The sequence below is a fragment of the Rhinoderma darwinii genome, chromosome 11 (genome assembly GCF_050947455.1).
Source record: "Rhinoderma darwinii isolate aRhiDar2 chromosome 11, aRhiDar2.hap1, whole genome shotgun sequence".
NCBI classification, from domain to species: Eukaryota; Metazoa; Chordata; class Amphibia; order Anura; family Rhinodermatidae; genus Rhinoderma; species Rhinoderma darwinii.
In genome coordinates this window covers 32670588-32691594 of record NC_134697.1, presented here as the reverse complement: position 1 = coordinate 32691594, position 21007 = coordinate 32670588, and positions in this window count along the sequence as shown.

Below are 21007 nucleotides of genomic sequence, written 5' to 3'. Positions count from 1 at the left end.
CTCTTTATAGTGGGGCTTTTTGGCGTTATTGACAAGAGGTGGAGGGCTGTGTTGCGCTCTCTACAGGGGGGCTGTATGGCACTATCTATAGTGTCGTGGAAATCCATCGCTCAAAATATATATTAGACTGAAATTTATACGAGTACAAACAGACTCTCAAGGCCAGACTCCATTAGTCAGAATCCTAATGAGGATATTTCACCGATATATATCGAGAGAGGAGAAGAAAACACACAGACATGCTGAAATGTTCAAAATGCTCCTCTGAAGGATTTATTACCAAACTCAAACTGTTAAACTGAAATTCAGAAAGGGGTGTAGGCTTGAGGTAAACCAATCAGAGACAATGTAACAATATTTGTTATTCAGTAAAAAGCATACAATAAAATACATCCCAGATACATCATTATAATTCTTCACACATCAGGTTTTGCAGGTGTCTAATCTCTTTAGGACAGAATGTCCTCGTGGAGATGGGGGAGACCTTCCCTCACGCATACTTGCCACCCTCCCTGTCCAACTTCACATGGGAACCAAGGTCAAAGATAAAACATACGAAATCAACATTACTTGTATTAAAGGAACAATGACTTTTCTATTCACTACAAAAGAACCAAGATGGGAACTCCAGACAAGATGGCTGCTGGACGAAACTAAATCATTTAAACATTATCATCACTTTCACATAATACATATCTTAGTAATTCGGCATCCTGCTTGATAATTCACAATGTAATTTCATACAGAGAATATAAGCAAATAAATCATCCTTCACAAACCTCCCTTTTTCTCATATTAAATTACAGAAATTATATATTATGATTATGAAACTCAAACAATATATCAATAGGGCCACAACTAATATGATGCCATCACCAATGTCCGGTTAGGGTATGGGGTCCCACCAGTGTATTGACAAGTCATGTACATCATCGTCCTCTTCTTCTCCTGTCTTCTGATTAGAACACTTGATACTGCTGACGGATTCACTCAGGTCTTTGGTCTTTACTTTGAACTTTGCTGATGTCATCAGGACTTGGTTTGGTCCTTCTCATCTTTCAGACCCCGTCTCTTTTAGTATACGTCACCGGGCTGTACACAACACCTCATGCTGTGAGCCTGGTGTGAGATCCCACGTAGGCGGATTAGTAGAGTGTTATTGTGACGCCACAAACCCTCCGCTCATCTGTCTTCTTACTGCGGTAAGTTACTTGTCTGGGCGGCTGCTTGGAATTGTGACACTGCCGTCAGTTCATGACAAACGCGTTGTACTGGCTCCGGCTGCGCCTGCCGAACCTCAGTGATGGAGTTCATCGTATTAAAAATCTTTTAGTTCATGTTTACTGGCACTTGCTGGGGAACCCCAACCCTTGTCAATTGTTAAAACAAATATTAATCTGGTGATAACATCTATGTACTATAAAAGTTGTTCTAAGTACATACAATAACAATATCAGGCCCTTAAACTAAATCAAACAAACACCTTTTATATAAGAAAAACTTCTCTGTTCCAATGGACAGGGCACCTAGAAGATGTGTAATTATTGGGTACATTTCATTTGCACTTGGTGTCACGCTTTCCAGCAGGATTTGTACCTTGATCGGAGCTGATTGGCTGGAACATTTCTAGCTCACCAAAATATACACAGATTCCACATGTTTATCTGACAAATGTCGCAAACCAATTTTTCTTACTCTAATTTGTATTGCATGGGAAGGCCTCTCAAGGTCTGTTCTCTTCGTGGGAGGCGAGTATGATAAGGTTGGCACCGGTCTGCCAGGACTGTTCTGTAGGCAAATCAAACAGCTCTAACAGAATTTAGCAGCAACAGCTGTAAAGCCTGGGACATACCAATTAGATCTTACCAAATCGATCCTTGCAGTCTTGGGGCATATGTGAGGTCATACACCATCAATGCAAAAGCCATCAAGAGTGCCTTGGGTGTTACCGGTTCACGTTCCCTTATCCGTCCACATTCTGTTAGAATCTGGTTCTCACGCCTTCCGCTCCCAGTTGAACTCTTCCTGTGAAGAACAAGCTTTTTCATTGTATAAACATTAATTGATCTTAATCAAATAATTAATTTGAAGAAAAACATTAACAAATAACATCTTTACATCAAACATTCACATTGAGCAATAACTAGAAGTGATACATGCAAACTGATTTTTCTTCTATATATATATATATATATATACACACACACACACACACACACACACACACAAACACTGCACAGAATTTTCCTTTCACAATAACAACGACAAAAAACAAATAACTAAAAATGTTTTCAAATGGGAATATTCCGCTTCTGTACCTTTTATCTGACGCATGACTCTAATAGTCCAATGCTAAGGCTGGTCCAGAACTTTACATAAAACTTAACTTCAGTATTTAATATTCCCACAACACTTCTTAAATACAATTATTAAACAAACTAACTTTGGGATAACATCTGGAGAACTGCTGATATCTTATTGTACATACATCAGGTCAATACTTGGGATAACATTGTTCCCCTGTCACTTACACACAACGTCTGCAGTGGGGAAAATACAGGCCGGGCTTCAGGCCCCCCTGAGAACAGGTCTACACACACGAGCACATTGTCATACACTTCTACCTCGGGTAGTTGTATGTTCTGCAGTCACTGTGACGGGTAATCTGGCCGGGTTGCACTTTGCACAGGTACCTTTGCTGTTTTACCTATGTCATGCCGTGCGCACATCATGCCGGCTGCTACAAACCTAGTGGTGGCATTATTGTATCCAGGGACAAGCCAATTTACTGACACCTGGCTGCACATATCCTTGTTGTCAGGTCTGTCTTCTCTCGCTCTCTCAATTGGCTTACCCAATGATCCAATAAAGTTCCTACTACCAATGGGCCCATAATTGTGGGCGATGCCAAAAGCGTACCTAGAGTCAGTGTAAATGTCGGCCATCTTACCTTCTGCCAGGTTACAAGCCTCAGCGAGCACCTCCAGCTCCGCTCCTTGAGATGAACAAGAAGGTGAGAGTGGTTTCTGGGTAATTTACCTTGTGCCTCGTATCCTGTTCTACACATGCTGTATATGATAAAGTATGTCTACATTACAAATTTACATTGGAAACCCATGTCACATATAGATAGAACATTTCAAAAGGGTGGAGTTTTATTGTTCCACATTCATCTGATGATCCAGAACACTTGTAAATCCCACCCACCAGGTCCTGTAAATACCTGATTAATACAAAAACAAACAAAATATGTTACTGAAATCTGGCATAAAATAAACAATATTCAAACAATTTTTTTGTTTTGCCTTCTCCCCATCTAAATCTGTAAAGACTCATCTGTGAGTGACGTCACCTCTGCCTCCTGTGTAAATTTGCTGGAAAGGGATGGTCTCTTACACAATACCTCATATTGGGTGGAGACTACAGCACAGCTTACCCAGTGCCATATTCACCGTTCTGGAAGGATCTGGAACCATCTACACAGAAAAACCTCAAAATGTAGGTTACTGTCATACACATTTAATCTGGGTTACTCCTTAAAGCTCATACACATTTTGTAGATCTCCTAGAACCAAATTCATTAATTCAAAACAAAATAAAACACAAAACAAAACGACCTGATCAGTCCCTTCAACATTCCCTCCTCTTTGGACTCTGCGAAAGTAATGTAGCAGGGTTCAAAACTACATATCAACATAATAAAACTAGACACTCTATCGGGGGGGGGGGGGGGGGCACTAATTTAACCCCCTGTAATACGCAACAGCCTGGAACAAAAAAGATTACTTTCTCCTGACAAAAATACATTTTATCTTTAAAATGACCTGCAACCATTTACCTGTAAAACATCTCACATTTTCAAAAATAACATTTAGGCAGCCCCATAGCACGTGCCTCATGTGTGAAAACAAAAACAAGACAAATGTAATTAGTTATTCAATAACACAGAAAATAATATATCTGGTAATATTAATTACTGCAAACCAATAAGCTGTACGTAAGAATAGGGAACAGTGGGGGGCACATACATGTTCAAGACCCCGTGTGTAAAGGTGGGGGGGGGTAGGGAAACGGACAAGTGAGCCCTAATCTACCCGCCACTCTGTCCCTGCCTACTTGCAACGACCCGCCCTAGACGACGGGGTACAACTGGGCGGCGGTCCCTGCGCTCAGTAAGTGCATGACAAACACGACAAACAAACAAGGGAACACAAGCAAGGGAAATGGGCAGTTGCTCGCGGAAACACCGTGAGCAACAGAGTAGTGAACGAGCCGAGTCAAGCCAGGAGAGTGCGAGGTACAAAGCGAAAAGCAGAAGAGTAGTCGGTAAGCCGGGGTCTGTATGGAGCAGGATCAAAAAGTAGCAGGAGCTGTAGCTGGGCCAGGAAACCTCAGGGAAAGAATTCACAAGCACAGATGGACAGGAAGAGCAGGCTTAAATAGACCGAGGGCGGGAGCTAGCTGAGTCTGGCCAGGTTGCGATAGGCTCTCCCACTCCTAAGCCTGCCAGCCTGAGTGGAGGAAGCTGGTGTCTGTCTCAGGGATGTACACTCAGGTGTTGACTGATTAATTCTGGGAGTTAACCCTGAAGCAGTGCCTGGCAGATCCTTTACAGTACCCCCCCTTTTATGAGGGGCCACCGGACCCTTTCTAAGTGGACCTGGCTTACTGGGGAAACGCAGGTGGAACCTCCTGACCAATACCCCAGCGTGAACATCCCGGGCGGGTACCCAAGTCCTCTCCTCGGGCCCGTATCCTCTCCAATGGACCAGGTACTGGAGGGAGCCTTGGACCGTCTTGCTGTCCACGATCCTGGCCACCTCAAATTCCACCCCCTCAGGGGTGAGGACGGGAACAGGAGGTTTCCTCGAGGGGGCCAAGGACGGGGAGCAGCGTTTCAGGAGGGAGGCATGAAACACGTTGTGTATACGAAAAGACGGGGGTAACTCCAGCCGGAAAGAGACAGGACTGAGGACCTCAATGACCTTATACGGCCCAATAAACCGGGGAGCAAACTTTTTGGACGGAACCTTGAGACGCAAGTTCCTGGATGACAACCACACCAGATCCCCGACCACAAACAGGGGGTTAGCAGAACGTCTTCTATCGGCCTGAGCCTTCTGTATGCTCTGGGACGCCTCTAGGTTCTTCTGAACCTGGGCCCAGACTGTGCACAGATCCCGATGAACGACCTCCACCTCGGGATTGTTGGAACAACCAGGTGAAACGGAGGAGAACCGTGGATTAAACCCAAAATTACAGAAAAAGGGAGAGACCCCTGACGAGTTACTGACCCGGTTATTAAGGGAAAATTCGGCGAGGGGAATGAAAGAAACCCAATCAAATTGACAGTCAGCGACAAAACATCTTAAGTATTGTTCTAGAGACTGATTAGTCCTCTCCGTTTGGCCATTGGTTTCAGGATGGAAGGCAGAGGAGAAGGACAGATCAATCCCCAACTTATTACAGAAGGCTCTCCAAAACAATGAAACAAATTGTACCCCTCTGTCAGAAACAATATTGACGGGGACCCCATGGAGACGCAGGATGTGTTTGATAAACAAGGTAGCCAACGTCTTGGCGTTGGGTAGTTTCTTGAGGGGCACAAAGTGGCACATTTTACTGAAGCGGTCTACCACCACCCACACCACCGACTTGCCTTGGGATGGAGGCAAATCGGTGATAAAATCCATGGAGATATGTGTCCAAGGTCTCTGGGGAATGGGCAACGAACGCAGTAAGCCCGCTGGTCGGGACCTGGGAGTCTTGGACCTGGCACAAACCTCACAGGCGGCGACGTAGGCCTTAACGTCTTTAGGCAAACCAGGCCACCAATAATTTCTGGTAATGAGGTGTTTGGTACCCAGGATGCCTGGATGGCCAGATAGTGCGGAGTCGTGATTTTCCCTAAGTACCCTTAGCCGGAAATGCAGGGGAACAAACAGCTTGTTCTCAGGAAGGTTCCCAGGAGCTGAACCTTGATCAGCAGCAATTTCAGAGACTAAATCGGACTCGATAGAGGAAATGACTATACCTGGAGGCAAAATACAAACAGGATCTTCCTCCGAAGGAGGGCTGGCCATGAAGCTACGCGACAGTGCATCCGCCTTAATATTTTTAGACCCGGCCCTATAGGTAACCAAAAAATTGAATCTGGTAAAAAACAACGCCCATCGAGCTTGTCTCGGGTTTAGCCTCCGGGCAGATTCTAGGAAAACCAGATTCTTGTGGTCGGTAAGGACCGTTACCTGGTGCCTAGCCCCCTCCAGGAAGTGGCGCCACTCTTCAAATGCCCATTTAATGGCTAAAAGTTCGCGGTTGCCAATATCATAGTTACACTCCGTGGGCGAAAACTTCCTAGAAAAGTAAGCACAGGGGCGGAGATGGGTGAGGGAGCTGGTACCCTGGGACAAGACGGCCCCCACTCCCACCTCGGACGCGTCAACCTCCACAATAAATGGCTCCCTTTGGTTGGGCTGAACCAGCACGGGGGCCGAGATAAAGCACTTCTTGAGGGTCTCAAAAGCCTGGACGGCCTCAGGGGGCCAATGGAGGACATCAGCACCCTTGCGAGTGAGGTCCGTAAGAGGCTTAGCGACGACCGAGAAGTTAGCAATAAATCTCCTGTAATAGTTAGCGAACCCCAAAAAACACTGTAGCGCTTTCAGGGAGGCAGGTTGGACCCATTCAGCCACAGCCTGAACCTTGGCAGGGTCCATGCGGAATTCATGAGGAGTGAGGATTTGACCTAAAAATGGTATCTCCTGTACCCCAAATACACATTTTTCGATTTTGGCAAACAGTTTGTTTTCTCGAAGGACCTGGAGCACTTTCCTGACATGCTCTATGTGGGAGGACCAGTCCCTGGAAAACACCAATATGTCATCAAGGTACACTACAAGAAATATCCCCAGGTAATTTCTCAAAATCTCATTTATGAAGTTCTGGAAGACCGCAGGGGCATTGCACAACCCAAAGGGCATGACGAGGTATTCGAAATGGCCTTCGGGCGTGTTAAACGCAGTCTTCCACTCATCCCCCTCTTTGATGCGAATAAGGTTATACGCCCCCCGTAGATCCAATTTAGAGAACCATTGGGCCCCCTGAACCTGATTAAAGAGATCAGGAATCAAAGGAAGGGGATACTGGTTCCTTACCGTGACCTTATTCAGGCCACGGTAGTCAATGCATGGCCTAAGACCCCCATCCTTCTTCCCTACGAAGAAGAAGCCAGCACCTACCGGAGAAGAAGAGGGACGAATGTAACCCTTGGCCAGGGATTCCTGGATATACTCCCTCATGGCTTCACGTTCGGGACAAGAAAGGTTAAATATCCTACCCTTAGGAAGCTTAGCTCCTGGTACCAATTCGATAGCGCAATCGTATTCTCTATGAGGCGGTAATACTTCGGAGGCCTCTTTAGAGAAAACATCAGCGAAGTCCTGAACAAACTCGGGTAGCGTATTCACCTCCTTAGGGGGAGAAATAGAATTAACAGAAAAACATGACGTACAACATTCATTACCCCATTTGGTTAGCTCCCCAGTATTCCAGTCAAACGTAGGATTATGCAACTGCAACCAGGGAAGACCTAGAACCAAATCGTACGATAATCCCTGCATCAATAGTACAGAGCATTGCTCCAAATGCATGGAGCCAACAAGGAGTTCAAAAACAGGGGTATGCTGTGTAAAATAACCATTAGCAAGAGGAGTGGAGTCGATACCCACTACCGGAACAGGTTTAGGCAAATCAATCAGAGGCATAGCGAGAGACATAGCAAATTCCACAGACATGATATTAGTAGAGGACCCTGAATCCACGAAGGCACTGCCGGTAGCAGACCTACCACCAAACGAGACCTGAAAGGGAAGCAATATCTTAGTACGTTTCATATTTACGGGAAATACCTGTGCGCCCAAGTGACCTCCCCGATGATCACTTAGACGCGGGAGCTCTCTGGCAGCATTCTTACGCTTGGGACAGTTGTTTACTTGATGCTTGACATCCCCACAGTAGAAGCAGAGACCATTCTTCCTGCGGAATTCTCTACGTTGTTGAGGGGACACGGAGGCCCCGAGTTGCATAGGTATTTCTGAGTCTTTAGGGGAGAAACGAAGCAACGGGACTTCGGGAGGCATCATGGGGGAGTCGGAGGAAAAAACACATAAACGTTCACGTTGTCGTTCCCTGAGACGTCGGTCAAGTCGTACCACTAAAGCCATAACCTGGTCTAAGGAGTCAGAAGAGGGATAACTAACTAGCAGGTCTTTCAGGGCGTTCGACAGACCCAACCTAAACTGGCACCTTAAGGCAGGGTCATTCCACCGAGAAGCTACGCACCACTTCCGAAAGTCAGAGCAATACTCCTCAACAGGTCTCTTACCCTGACGTAAGGTCACCAGCTGACTCTCGGCAAAGGCAGTTCTGTCAGTCTCGTCATAAATAAGTCCGAGGGCAGAAAAGAAACAATCAACGGAGGAAAGTTCAGGGGCGCCAGGAGCCAAGGAGAAGGCCCACTCTTGGGGCCCTTCCTGGAGCCGGGACATAATTATACCCACCCGCTGGCTCTCAGAACCTGAGGAGTGAGGCTTTAAGCGAAAGTAAAGCTTACAACTCTCCCGAAAGGAGAGAAAAGCCCTCCGGTCACCTGAGAACCGGTCGGGCAACTTGAGGTGGGGTTCAAGGGGTGCGGTGAGGGGAACTACCAAGGTAGCATCAGGCTGGTTGACCCTCTGAGCCAGGGCCTGGACCTGTAGGGAGAGACCCTGCATTTGCTGAGCCAGGGTTTCACGGGGTTCCATAATGGTGTCAGGGACCAGGGTAGACTAGGTATAGGGGGCTTGTGAATTTGTAAAGGTGGGGGGGGTAGGGAAACGGACAAGTGAGCCCTAATCTACCCGCCACTCTGTCCCTGCCTACTTGCAACGACCCGCCCTAGACGACGGGGTACAACTGGGCGGCGGTCCCTGCGCTCAGTAAGTGCATGACAAACACGACAAACAAACAAGGGAACACAAGCAAGGGAAATGGGCAGTTGCTCGCGGAAACACCGTGAGCAACAGAGTAGTGAACGAGCCGAGTCAAGCCAGGAGAGTGCGAGGTACAAAGCGAAAAGCAGAAGAGTAGTCGGTAAGCCGGGGTCTGTATGGAGCAGGATCAAAAAGTAGCAGGAGCTGTAGCTGGGCCAGGAAACCTCAGGGAAAGAATTCACAAGCACAGATGGACAGGAAGAGCAGGCTTAAATAGACCGAGGGCGGGAGCTAGCTGAGTCTGGCCAGGTTGCGATAGGCTCTCCCACTCCTAAGCCTGCCAGCCTGAGTGGAGGAAGCTGGTGTCTGTCTCAGGGATGTACACTCAGGTGTTGACTGATTAATTCTGGGAGTTAACCCTGAAGCAGTGCCTGGCAGATCCTTTACACCGTGTCTCACAATATCTGTAGTTTAATACATTTGAATCAACATCAAAACATTCCAACATTAAATCTTATCACATTATAACACATTAATCTGCAGTATAGCTTTTATCTTTTTACAAACAGATCCAGCCGGCTGTAATATTTTTCTCGCTTGGTGTAGTTACAGACGACTGCGCGTGCGCCAAGATAAGACACATTACATAAACATTTTTAGACATTACTGCTGTTAAAAATAGGAAACATACAATATAGTTCTGCTTTTATTGTGGCCATTAGTTTCAAACTTCAGACATGTTACATTACACACATCACACAGATGTCTCATCACATCACACATGTTACATTGCACACATCACACAGATGTCTCATCACATCACACATGTTACATTACACATCACACAGATGTCTCATCACATCTGTTCACATTACACTCCCCCCGTTCTGACCCACATTAGTCACTGCAATGTTACCTGGCTGCTCCGTTTTCTTCACTCTTCCAATGAAAATCTACACCTGTATTTAAATTGTTCTTTCTCACATCATCTTACTTGTAACCACCTGTAATCACCTGCTTTGTCCTTTTAACTTATGCCTTGTCCTGGCCACTCCACTCCCTTTCTCAACTTTCCACAAACCATTGTCTTTATCACATGCAAGCATCCTTCTTACCGCTGCCAGCCTCTTCAACTATTTTTTTCAGTGTGTTATTTTGCTTTCACATACTTTACAATTAAAGCCCCAGCTCCTTTTGCTCATTCTAATGTTGGCCGGGACCAGTGCCCCAAAGCATCTTTGTCCAACTTCCTCCTGACCCCATGGTCGGAGAGCAGTAGGGTGATTTCCGGTAAATCCCCCACCTCCAGGCAAACAGGCCATGCTACGTTTGCCGACAGATATCTCAGACCAATCTATCTCCTAGACTGTCTTACCAATACGATATCAAAAGTCGTTCCTCCAGACATTCTAGCAGTAGGATCCTCTGATCCCTCACTGTATTGAACATCAAGAACAGACAAAATGCTGCCAATCAACAATTACAAGAGCAAATTCTTCAACACAATCGACATTCATGAACCTCCATTGATTCAAGCAGGAGTTGGTAACACTTCACTTATGCAGAACACTTGCTGCCGGGGTGTGTCTTTCAGTTCATACAGCCCGTGATGTAGCATATATCCCAAACTCTTTCCTCTAGCATCTTTGCAATGGTTTCACATGCAAATTATATTTGGTAACATATATATATTATCCTCCCCGCTCAGCCGTTCACTCTGTGGGTTGTAGTTTAGGGGGCTGTTATCTATGTTGGTGATAATTTCTTTACGGGCTATGGGTCTGATCCAATACCAATGTTCTTCACTGTAATTACTACTACGACACAGGTGGCACCTGGGGTAAGTGTCAGGGTCATTCATTGAATACAGGATGTTATATTACAACGGTATTCAATCCAGCGGTCTGATGTTATACTACTACAGACTTAATTACTTGGATGTTATTTTACATCAAAGTGTATATGCCGGATTATCACATGTGCTAGAAATCAGTCTGTACTGATTCCCACCTTATGCCAGTCTGGCAATGCATACAACTGGTTTATGGACCCTTACACACAATATCACTGGCTGGCAATGAGCCAGGAAAATATAAATGATTTTCTAATACAGTATTCAAAGTTTTCCCTGTTGCACTGGGTAATGGTATTGAGTGCAAATTCAATATAGACACAATTGCTTCTCCTTACACTGGATTCTACATTATCAGGACTTAACCATTGAAGCCCCTGTGGTACTACAGGATATTACTCACAACTATCCAACTTTCCTCTCACCTACAAACAGTCAGTACCTCCCAACTATAATCCCAGACAAACGGGTAACAGATCAACTATTAATTCTCAACAATTTTAGACAACTAAATAACAAATGACACTAAAACAAAGCAGCAAGCACAAGTTTTGTTTTTTCCTCACAGTCCAGACTACAATCTTTTCATTTCAAATACTTCACATGTGAGTTACGACTTCTCTCTGCCATGCGCTACGTCACTGCATTCCAAAGGCGGAGGTTTTACACTTCTCACAATTTTCCTGGTTAACTATTTATTTGCTGGCAAAAATTCTCTCATGTCTTTCATATCAACAGTTTAAGATCACGTACACACCTGCAATCCTTCATCCCACAAAAAGCTTCAACATACCTTTTTGGCTCCATCTTTCAACCCGTTCTGACTAAAGAGCCTCGTCCATAAAGAAGTGACGTCTGACAGCTAGATTCCAAGGCTTACGCAATACATGTGTGAATGGTGTAAGAATAAGCTCCTTACCTACCGCGGTTTTTTGTAATTCACAGATGCAAAGCCAGACCTCTCCAGTGACAGCTTATCAGACGTGCAATCTTCCCGGGTTTTAATCGGCACCATTACTGTCGTGGAAATCCATCGCTCAAAATATATATTAGACTGAAATTTATACGAGTACAAACAGACTCTCAAGGCCAGACTCCATTAGTCAGAATCCTAATTAGGATATTTCACCGATATATATCGAGAGAGGAGAAGAAAACACACAGACACGCTGAAATGTTCAAAATGCTCCTCTGAAGGATTTATTACCAAACTCAAACTGTTAAACTGAAATTCAGAAAGGGGTGTAGGCTTGAGGTAAACCAATCAGAGACAATGTAACAATATTTGTTATTCAGTAAAAAGCATACAATAAAATACATCCCAGATACATCATTATAATTCTTCATACATCAGGTTTTGCAGGTGTCTAATCTCTTTAGGACAGAATGTCCTCGTGGAGATGGGGGAGACCTTCCCTCACGCATACTTGCCACCCTCCCTGTCCAACTTCACATGGGAACCAAGGTCAAAGATAAAACATACGAAATCAACATTACTTGTATTAAAGAAACAATGACTTTTCTATTCACTACAAAAGAACCAAGATGGGAACTCCAGACAAGATGGCTGCTGCACGAAACTAAATCATTTAAACATTATCATCACTTTCACATAATACATATCTAAGTAATTCGGCATCCTGCTTGATAATTCACAATGTAATTTCATACAGAGAATATAAGCAAATAAATCATCCTTCACAATAGGGGCTGTGTGTAATGCTCTCTACGGGGGGGATGTGTGATATCTACAGGGGGCTGTGTGTGGCGCTATCTATGGGGGTGTGTAATATCTACAGGGGTTGTGTGTGGCACTATGTACAGGGGGCTGTGTATATGTGGTGTTTTACAGTGTGTGGTATTATTATATTCAGGCGCACACTGTTTGGCTAAGCCCCGATAACCCCTGAGGACGCTGCATCTGTGGCGAAACATGTCGGGGGGGGGGGGGCTACTCTTATAATTTTAACTCATGCTTGGTCTTTGGGCTCAATATCTATTTACTTAGATGACTGCTGCTGACACCAGCGGTCTCTGCATTTAGGCTGCATGTCTTATCTGACAGATGCTGTGGACACGTGCACTCTGCCATACTTATAATACCTATATACTTAGGTGACTTCTGCTGATCCCAGAGGTCCCTGTATTTAGGCTGCACGCCTTGTCTGATAGACGTTATATACACATGCACTCTGCCGTACTTACTTAAGTTCATTAGCCCGCTCCACACATTTGCAATTTTAACCTTTTATGTCTGTTGTGTCTGTTAGTCCTTTTGCTAAATACAGCATAATAAAGAATACTAAATATTTTTAATGGTGGCTGGGAAATAGGGCTATTCTGCCTCTGGCATCTGTTTGTTAGTTTATATATGAAATCAATCTCTCGGGTCTGAAAAAATATCTCATAAGTAAAAAACTTCTAAATAATGTGTAAAAAGGTCTGCTCACCTCCTGACGCCCGCAGCCATGGATCTGTGAGACACCAGCGCTCACTTCCGCTCCGGTCCGCTCGTGCCCGCTCTTAAAGGGCCAGCGCGCGCACATGAAGACAATCATCATCATCAACTTACATGATTTCCTGGACTATAAGAAGGCCCCAGCCCTTCTGATCCTTGCTTGAGCATTGTTAGTATATCCCAAGTCTGTCTTGCAAATGGTCCCTTAGTGTTTCCCGTTCCAGTTGTTACCCATGCCCTGTTACCTGTTCCTGTATCCCGTGCTGTGTTCTTGTTCCTGTGCCTACTAGTTGGAGTCGTGTCTACTGCAGCTGCTGTTGTTTGCCATGTCCTGTGTTATCCGCCACGTCCTGTGCCATCTGCCACATCCAGTGTTATTCGCCACGTCTGGCGCAACCTGTGGCACCTGCTGTCATCCGCCACGTCTGGCGTTACCTGCTGCTCCCACCTCCATCTGTGCCAGAGCTGCGGCCACTGTCTGGACTATCCAGGTACCCTTGTGCGGGACTTTGTATTGCTGGGGTTCCCTGTTGTTTGGCCAGCTGCCTCCCCACTACGGCGGTGCGGCCTAGTGGGTCCACATACCCACAAACCGTGAGAGTACGCCATGGACCCGCAGGTCAACCTGAGACCTTGACAATACAAGCCATGCTGGCCGAGATGCAAGACCTCCAGTCACGGCAAGACCAACTCCTCCTGTCGGTGAACGCCATTGCCCATCGGCTGGTTGCTCCAACCACAGTCGTCACCGCACCCATTCCTGCTGTTCCTCCTGCTACACTTCCTGTCTGTACCAGTGCTGATCCCCTGTGCTTCTTGCCGCTACCTCCACGCTATGACGGAGACCCGAGGACCTGCAGGGGATTTTTGAATCTGTGCCAGATCCACTTCAGACTACATGCCAGGGCCTTCTCTTCAGATGACGTCAGGATCACCTTCATCATCTCTCTCCTTACTGGCAAAGCCATGGCATGGGCAAATCCTCTGTTTGAACATCAGGGACCAGAGACCCGTGACTTGCAGTGCTTCTTACGGACCTTCCGCTCGATCTTTGAGGAACCTGGGAGAGTTTCTTCAGCTGCTGCATCTCTGCTGACCCTACACTAGGGAGACCTCTCCGTGCTGAATTAACCTGGAACAACGAGGCTTTGGTGGCTTCTGGCAGGGACTGTCTTCAGGGATTAAGGACGAGCTGGCTGCTCGCGATCTGCCATCTACCCTGGACGATCTTATCCTACTTGCCACCCGGGTTGACATGAGGATCCGGGAGCGTTCCCAAGAGGTTCTCTGGGAGAGAGTACTTCCTAGTCTGGATTCTACTTTCCAGTAATCCTTACTATCCTCCTCAGTCATCTCACCAGAGGATCCTATGCAGATGAACCATGTCAAATTGTCTACCCAGGAGAAACAATGCAGACGCACTTCTGAACTTTGTCTGTATTACGGCCTCGGAGGCCATATTGTGCGTCTGTGTCCACAGAAGCCAGAGAGACCCCATTGCCTAGGTTTGGCTGGAGAGACAACCCTAGGTGCAACGGTACCTAATAAAGCATTCTGTTCCAAATTGACTATTCCTGTGACCCTAGTATCCGGCGAGAGGACGCATCAGGTTTCTGACTATCTTGACTCTGGGTCTGCGACAAACTTCATCCAAAAGGAGCTAGTGGATCATCTTCAGTTGCCCACAGTTCCCCTGGAGACATCTTTGGCTGTTGCCTCAGTGAATGGACTGCCTCTGCCTGATTCCATCGTTTTTAAAACAAAGCCGTGGAAGCTCCAGGTTGGAGTCCTTCATTCTGAATTAATTTATTTCCTTGTTTTGCCCAAGGCCATCAATCCTGTTCTGCTGGGCCTGCCTTGGCTTCGACTGCATGCCCCAGTCCTGGACTGGAATTCTGAAGAGGTTCTCCAATGGGGCTCCAAGTGCCTCGGTCGTTGTCTATTGCAGATTCTGCCTCAGTCATTGGCGGGACAGCCCCCCCATTTCGCTCAGTTTGCAGATGTCTTCAGCAAAAGGGAGGCTGAGACGCTGCCTCCACATCGGACTTATGACTGCCCCATGGAACTGGTTCCTAATGCCTCTCTCCCCCATGGACGAGTATATTCTCTCTCCTTGCCAGAGTCTCTATCCATGGAATTCAGTCTTTAGTATAACAATAATTGAAAAACAGGATGATACTACATTTGTATGCCGAGAGTTTTCACTATGGCAACCGCTGACGCTAAACAAGTGAGACTTTAAATTACAGCTATTTTCTCCTTTTTAAACCATTAATATAACGTGTTTTTTTATCATAGATCTTTTATTATAGATGTTTTAATTAATCTTTCGTACATTTTTTAGGAAAGCACCTTTTAACCAAAATAATAAAATCTTTTTAATCATTATTTATAACATAATAATCGCCAGTGGAATTTTCAAACACCGCCACAAACACAATTTCGTTAATTGTTTGTAATTGTTTGTATCTGTATGTATATGCATGTTTGCCAGACCTGACCTGTATACCTGACCTGGTAGCTTTTAACCGACCTTTAACTCGGTTATTTAACCCACACCCCACCCACTTATTCATTTGTACGCTACCTGGGGAAGAAACCGGTCCAGTTTCGAAACAGTCTGCTGTTGTTCTGTGTACTTGTACTAATAAACCTTTCAATCACTCACCTTGTCTTCATCCATGAGACGAATGGATCTTTCTCATCACGGATGACACTCCGATCGGCAGCGCCAGAGAAATACCCGTTCTTTCTTTTTTATCTACTCCATTTCAGCATTGAGGCTTCCTGCCAAGCTCTCAAACCGGGTCTCAGGCTGCAACCGAACCTAATCACCATTATACCCTTGAGGTATCCTGGATTCTGCTCTACTGGATGTTATGCTCCCAGCATAACCGCAAAAGGTTAGCATTACTTGAACCCAGTACACACTCATATATACACCGTTTCATGCACTATTGTGCGCTTTGCTGATTTTTCTGTCATTTGTCTATCCATGTCGGCCCATATCAAGGAGAATTTGGAGAGGGGTTTCATACGAAAGTCTTCCTCCCCGGCCCGGGCTGGGTTCTTCTTCGTTAAAAAGAAAGACAGATCTCTTCGACCCTGCATTGACTACCATGGTCTCAACCAGATCACAGTCAAGAACAAATACCCATTGCCACTTATATCTGAACTGTTTGACCGTATACGAGGAGCTAGAATTTTTTCTAAACTATACTTGCGTGGGGCTTATAATTTGATCCGAATCCGTCAAGAGGACGAGTGGAAGACGGCGTTCAACACTCGAGACGGGCACTATGAATACCTGGTAATGCCATTTGGACTGTGTAACGCTCCCACGGTCTTCCAGGAATTCATTAATGATATCTTCCGAGATCTCCTCTATATCTGTGTTGTGGTTTTTCTCGATGATATTTTGATTTTCTCCCCGAATCCGATGACTCATCGGAGGCATTTCCGTCAAGTTCTACTACGATTAAGGGAGAATCGTTTATACGCCAAGCTGGAGAAGTGCATCTTTGAGAAGAGTTCTCTGCCCTTCCTGGGCTACATCATCTCGGATCAAGGTCTCAAGATGGATTCTGAGAAAGTGAGAGCTGTCCTGGAGTGGCCACGTCCTCAAGGCCTGAGGTCCATAAAATGGGGATTCGCCAATTTCTACCGGCAGCTTATCCCAAACTTCTCATCACTGACATCTGCCATTTCCACCCTTACCAAGAAGGGTGTGAACGCCAAGGTGTGGACTCCAGAGGCAGAGTCCACATTTATTAGTCTCAAAAAGGCCTTCACTTCAGCCTCGATCCTCCATCATCCTGACGTATCTCTGCAGTTTCCTTTGGAGGTGGACACCTCTTCTGTTGGTGCAGGTGCACTTCTGTTCCAGAAGAGCTCCAAAGGAAAGGCAGTAGTATGTGGCTACTACTCGAGACTTTTTTTCTTTTGCAGAGCGCAATTACTCTATTGGGGATCGGGAGCTACTGGCCATCAAATTGGCTCTGGAGGAGTGGAGACATCTGCTGGAGGGCGCAGCTCATCCCATCCTGATCTACACCGACCACAAGAACCTCATCTACCTTCAGTCCGCTCAACGTCAAAATCCCTATGAAGCCAGGTGGTCGCTGTTCTTCACCCGTTTCCAATTTGTTCTCCACTACCATCCCGCAGACAAAAATGTGGGGGCCGATGGCCTGTCCAGGTCATTTGAGACCTGTCCTGCATTGTCACTGCCAATCCTTTGCAGGTTAGAGACATCCCTCCGGGGGGAAATTTGTTCGGTTGGCAGATAGGAGAAGAATTCTCCAATGGGGACACAGTTCTAAACTGGCTGGGCGCCCTGGTGTTCGTAAAACCCGAGACCTGATTGCTCTTCACTTCTGGTGGCCCACGCTACCCAAGGATATTGCGGACTTTGTCTCTTCTTGCACGGTGTGTGCTTCTAACATGGTTACTCACTCCAAGCCTGACGGCCTGCTTCATCCTCTGCCTGTACCCAATGCCCGCTGGCATCACATTGCAATGGACTTTGTCACTGACCTTCCTCCCTCAGCAGGATGCAACACTGTCTGGGTGGTGGTGGACCTGTTCTCGAAGATGGCACATTTTATCCCGCTGACCGGCCTACCTTCTGCTCCCCGACTGGCGAGTCTTTTCACTTAGCACATCTTCCGCTTGCATGGCTTGCCCCTTCACATTGTGTCCGATCGGGGGGTTCAGTTTACCTCGAAATTCTAGAGAGTCCTCTGTAAACTCCTGGATGTCAGATTGGACTTTTCCTCAGCCTATCACCCCCCAGTCCAATGGGCAAGTCAAGAGGATCAACCAGATCATGGAGAATAATCTCCGTCACTTCATCTCCTTACAGCATGATAACTGGGTACAGCTTCTTCCATGGGCGAGTTCTCGTACAACAACCACACAAGCGAGTCCACCACTTCCACTCCGTTTTGCATTGTGTACAGTCAAAATCCTAGAGTCCCTCTTCCAGTGTCTACTACTTCTCAGGTACCCGCTGCTGACTCATTTTGGGACTTTCTGTAAATATGGCAACAGACCCGGTCCTCTATTTCGCTGGCAGTCGATCGCATGAAGCAAAAAGCGAGAGGTCCTGGGAGCCAAAGGAGAACCTCGATACCCTTGCTCTCATTAAGAAATTCCTCTCTCGCTCTGGTCCCAAGAAGATGGGGCGTAAGAGGGGGGATACTGTAGCGTCCAAGGCCGCGGGCCGTCGGGTATACTCACCTCCTGACCCCCGCAGCCATGGATCTGTGAGCGCTGGTCCCCATCTCCTTCCTAGGAGACGCCAGCGTTCACCTCCGCTCTAGTCCGCTGTGTCCCGTAGGGTGCGCGTGCACGCTCTTGCCCGCTCTTAAAGGGCCAGCGCACACATATGAAGACAATCATCATCATCAACTCACATGATTTCCCGGACTATAGGAAGGCCCCATCCCTTCTGATCCTTGCCTGAGCTTAGTTAGTATATCCCAAGTCTGTCTTACAAATGGTCCCTTAGTGTTTCCTGTTCTAATTGTTACACGTGCCCTGTTAAATGTTCCTGTATCCCGTGCTGTGTTCTTGTTCCTGTGCCTACTAGTTGGAGTCGTGTCTACTGCACCTGCTGTTGTTTGTCATGTCCTGTGTCATCCGCCACGTCCTGTGCCATCTGCCACGTCCAGTGTGATTCGCCACGTCTGGCGCAACCTGCGGCTCCTGCTGTCATGCGCCACTTCTGGCTTTACCTGCTTTACCTGCTGCTCCCACCTCCATCTGTGCCAGAGCTGCGGCCACTGTCTGGACTATCCAGGTACCCTTGTGTGTATTGCTGGGGTTCCCTGTTGTTTGGCCAGCTGCCTCCGCACTATGGCTTTGCGGCCTAGTGGGTCCACATACTGTACTCATAAACCGTGACATGTGCCATGTTCCATCAGATGCTGTATTACAGGACTAATTGCTTCTCTGGCAGAATACTTTCATAATATGGTGCCATACATCAGCAAATGAAGTGAATACAGCACCAGCATACAGAACGTCAAAGACCCTACCATGTTCTTGAAACATGAAATGTATGTAATATTTTCCTGCATTGATATTTTATTATATCTGTATATATATAAAATTGGTTACATATATCTAACTTATCTAATGGGTTTAATAAATCTGCATATTTTAGGCATAATAGGAAAAGGAAATGGCCCCAGATAAGCCATCAGCTAAAACTTGAGTTGGGGTTTAAAGTTTAACCTTTTGTATCCCAGTCTCGCATTGTACTTGTTAGTACAGTATAATAAACGTTATTTCTATTTGAATCGCCAGTGTCTGTGGGATTTATGGATTAGACCAAAAATATACAGTGTAAAGCGTTTACAATCGGTGGGACTGTTTCAAATGGTCCCGCCAAACGTATAGACAGACATATGCAGCTATATGGCTATACTGTTGCATATATCTCCCATTGACTGCAATAAAAATATATATTTACATTACCATGTGCAGTGTGAATTGAGCTTTTATTATAACTTAATACACTTTGCCGATTGAATACACAATCCATCAGAATTCATTCTACTTAATTTTGGTATCTAATTTTTTTTATTTTGTTTGAGAGGTTTTAGTATAGTCTGTACTATGATGGGTCCTTAATTATTACTATTATTTTTACTACATAACAGTTTTGACTTTTGTTTTTAGACTTTCCTTGGCTTAATTGCTCCTAACCGAAAACTCAAAACTTGACCATGACTAACATTTACTAGTGTTCTTTTGTTTCCGTATTTGTTTCCTTTTTAACTTTTGTTTTGCTTATACTTTGAACAGTCCCCAGAGAATAAACCTTCTCACACACTTACTATAAATTAGCTCATTGCAGAGACTTCTGATACTTAGCAGTGACTACGCCATTGATTTACATATAGTTGCAAACAAGACAGGTAAGTAATATCTTTCCTTTTGAGAAAAATTATCAATGCAATAATATAAATTAAACATTGCTACATATAAATACAATTTAAAAGAAAAAAAAAGTAGTTAAAGGCTATGTACACCTTTGAGGGCATTTAAAAAAATAAACTAAAATAAATAGATCAGTTAGTGTGACTTTGTTATTAGTCTTTATTAAAAAGCCATTTTACTTTTGGAGATATAGCTGTTTTGTATTCGCTATACAGAACAGCTGTGTCGCTCGTTTTACAATGAATCCGTCAGTCCCGCGGACCTGACAGGTTCAGTGTCAGCGTTTCCTGTGAGGTGTACATAGCACTTAAGGAGGCATTTCTAGTATAGTACAAAGTTGTGAATAACACAAACTAATATTAAGAACTAAGGAGCCATGGGCAACACCTGTGCCGCCCCATGGTGCGCCATATGGTGCCATGTTTTTTAGATATTCATTATGAGAAGCAAACTATCTAATATGAAGTATGAAGGCACAAAGACACAGTAATCCCTCAGAGACTTTTTTGGCGCCTTAATGCGACTTTGTACAACATTGAGGTTTTACGGAATTATAATACCATCATGTGCCTGAGGCCTTCGAAATGGAAGATGCAAATGGGATATAATAGGTTAATTTAAACATTAGATTTAAATATTAGATTGGTAATATAAAGTTCAGAAAAAAAATCCATCAAATATTTTATTCTGCAGTGTTAGCACAGATACATATATTAAATGCATATATTGTAGTCAGTGCAGCCAAAAAGAAATGTGAAAAAAAAGAAAAAATGTCAA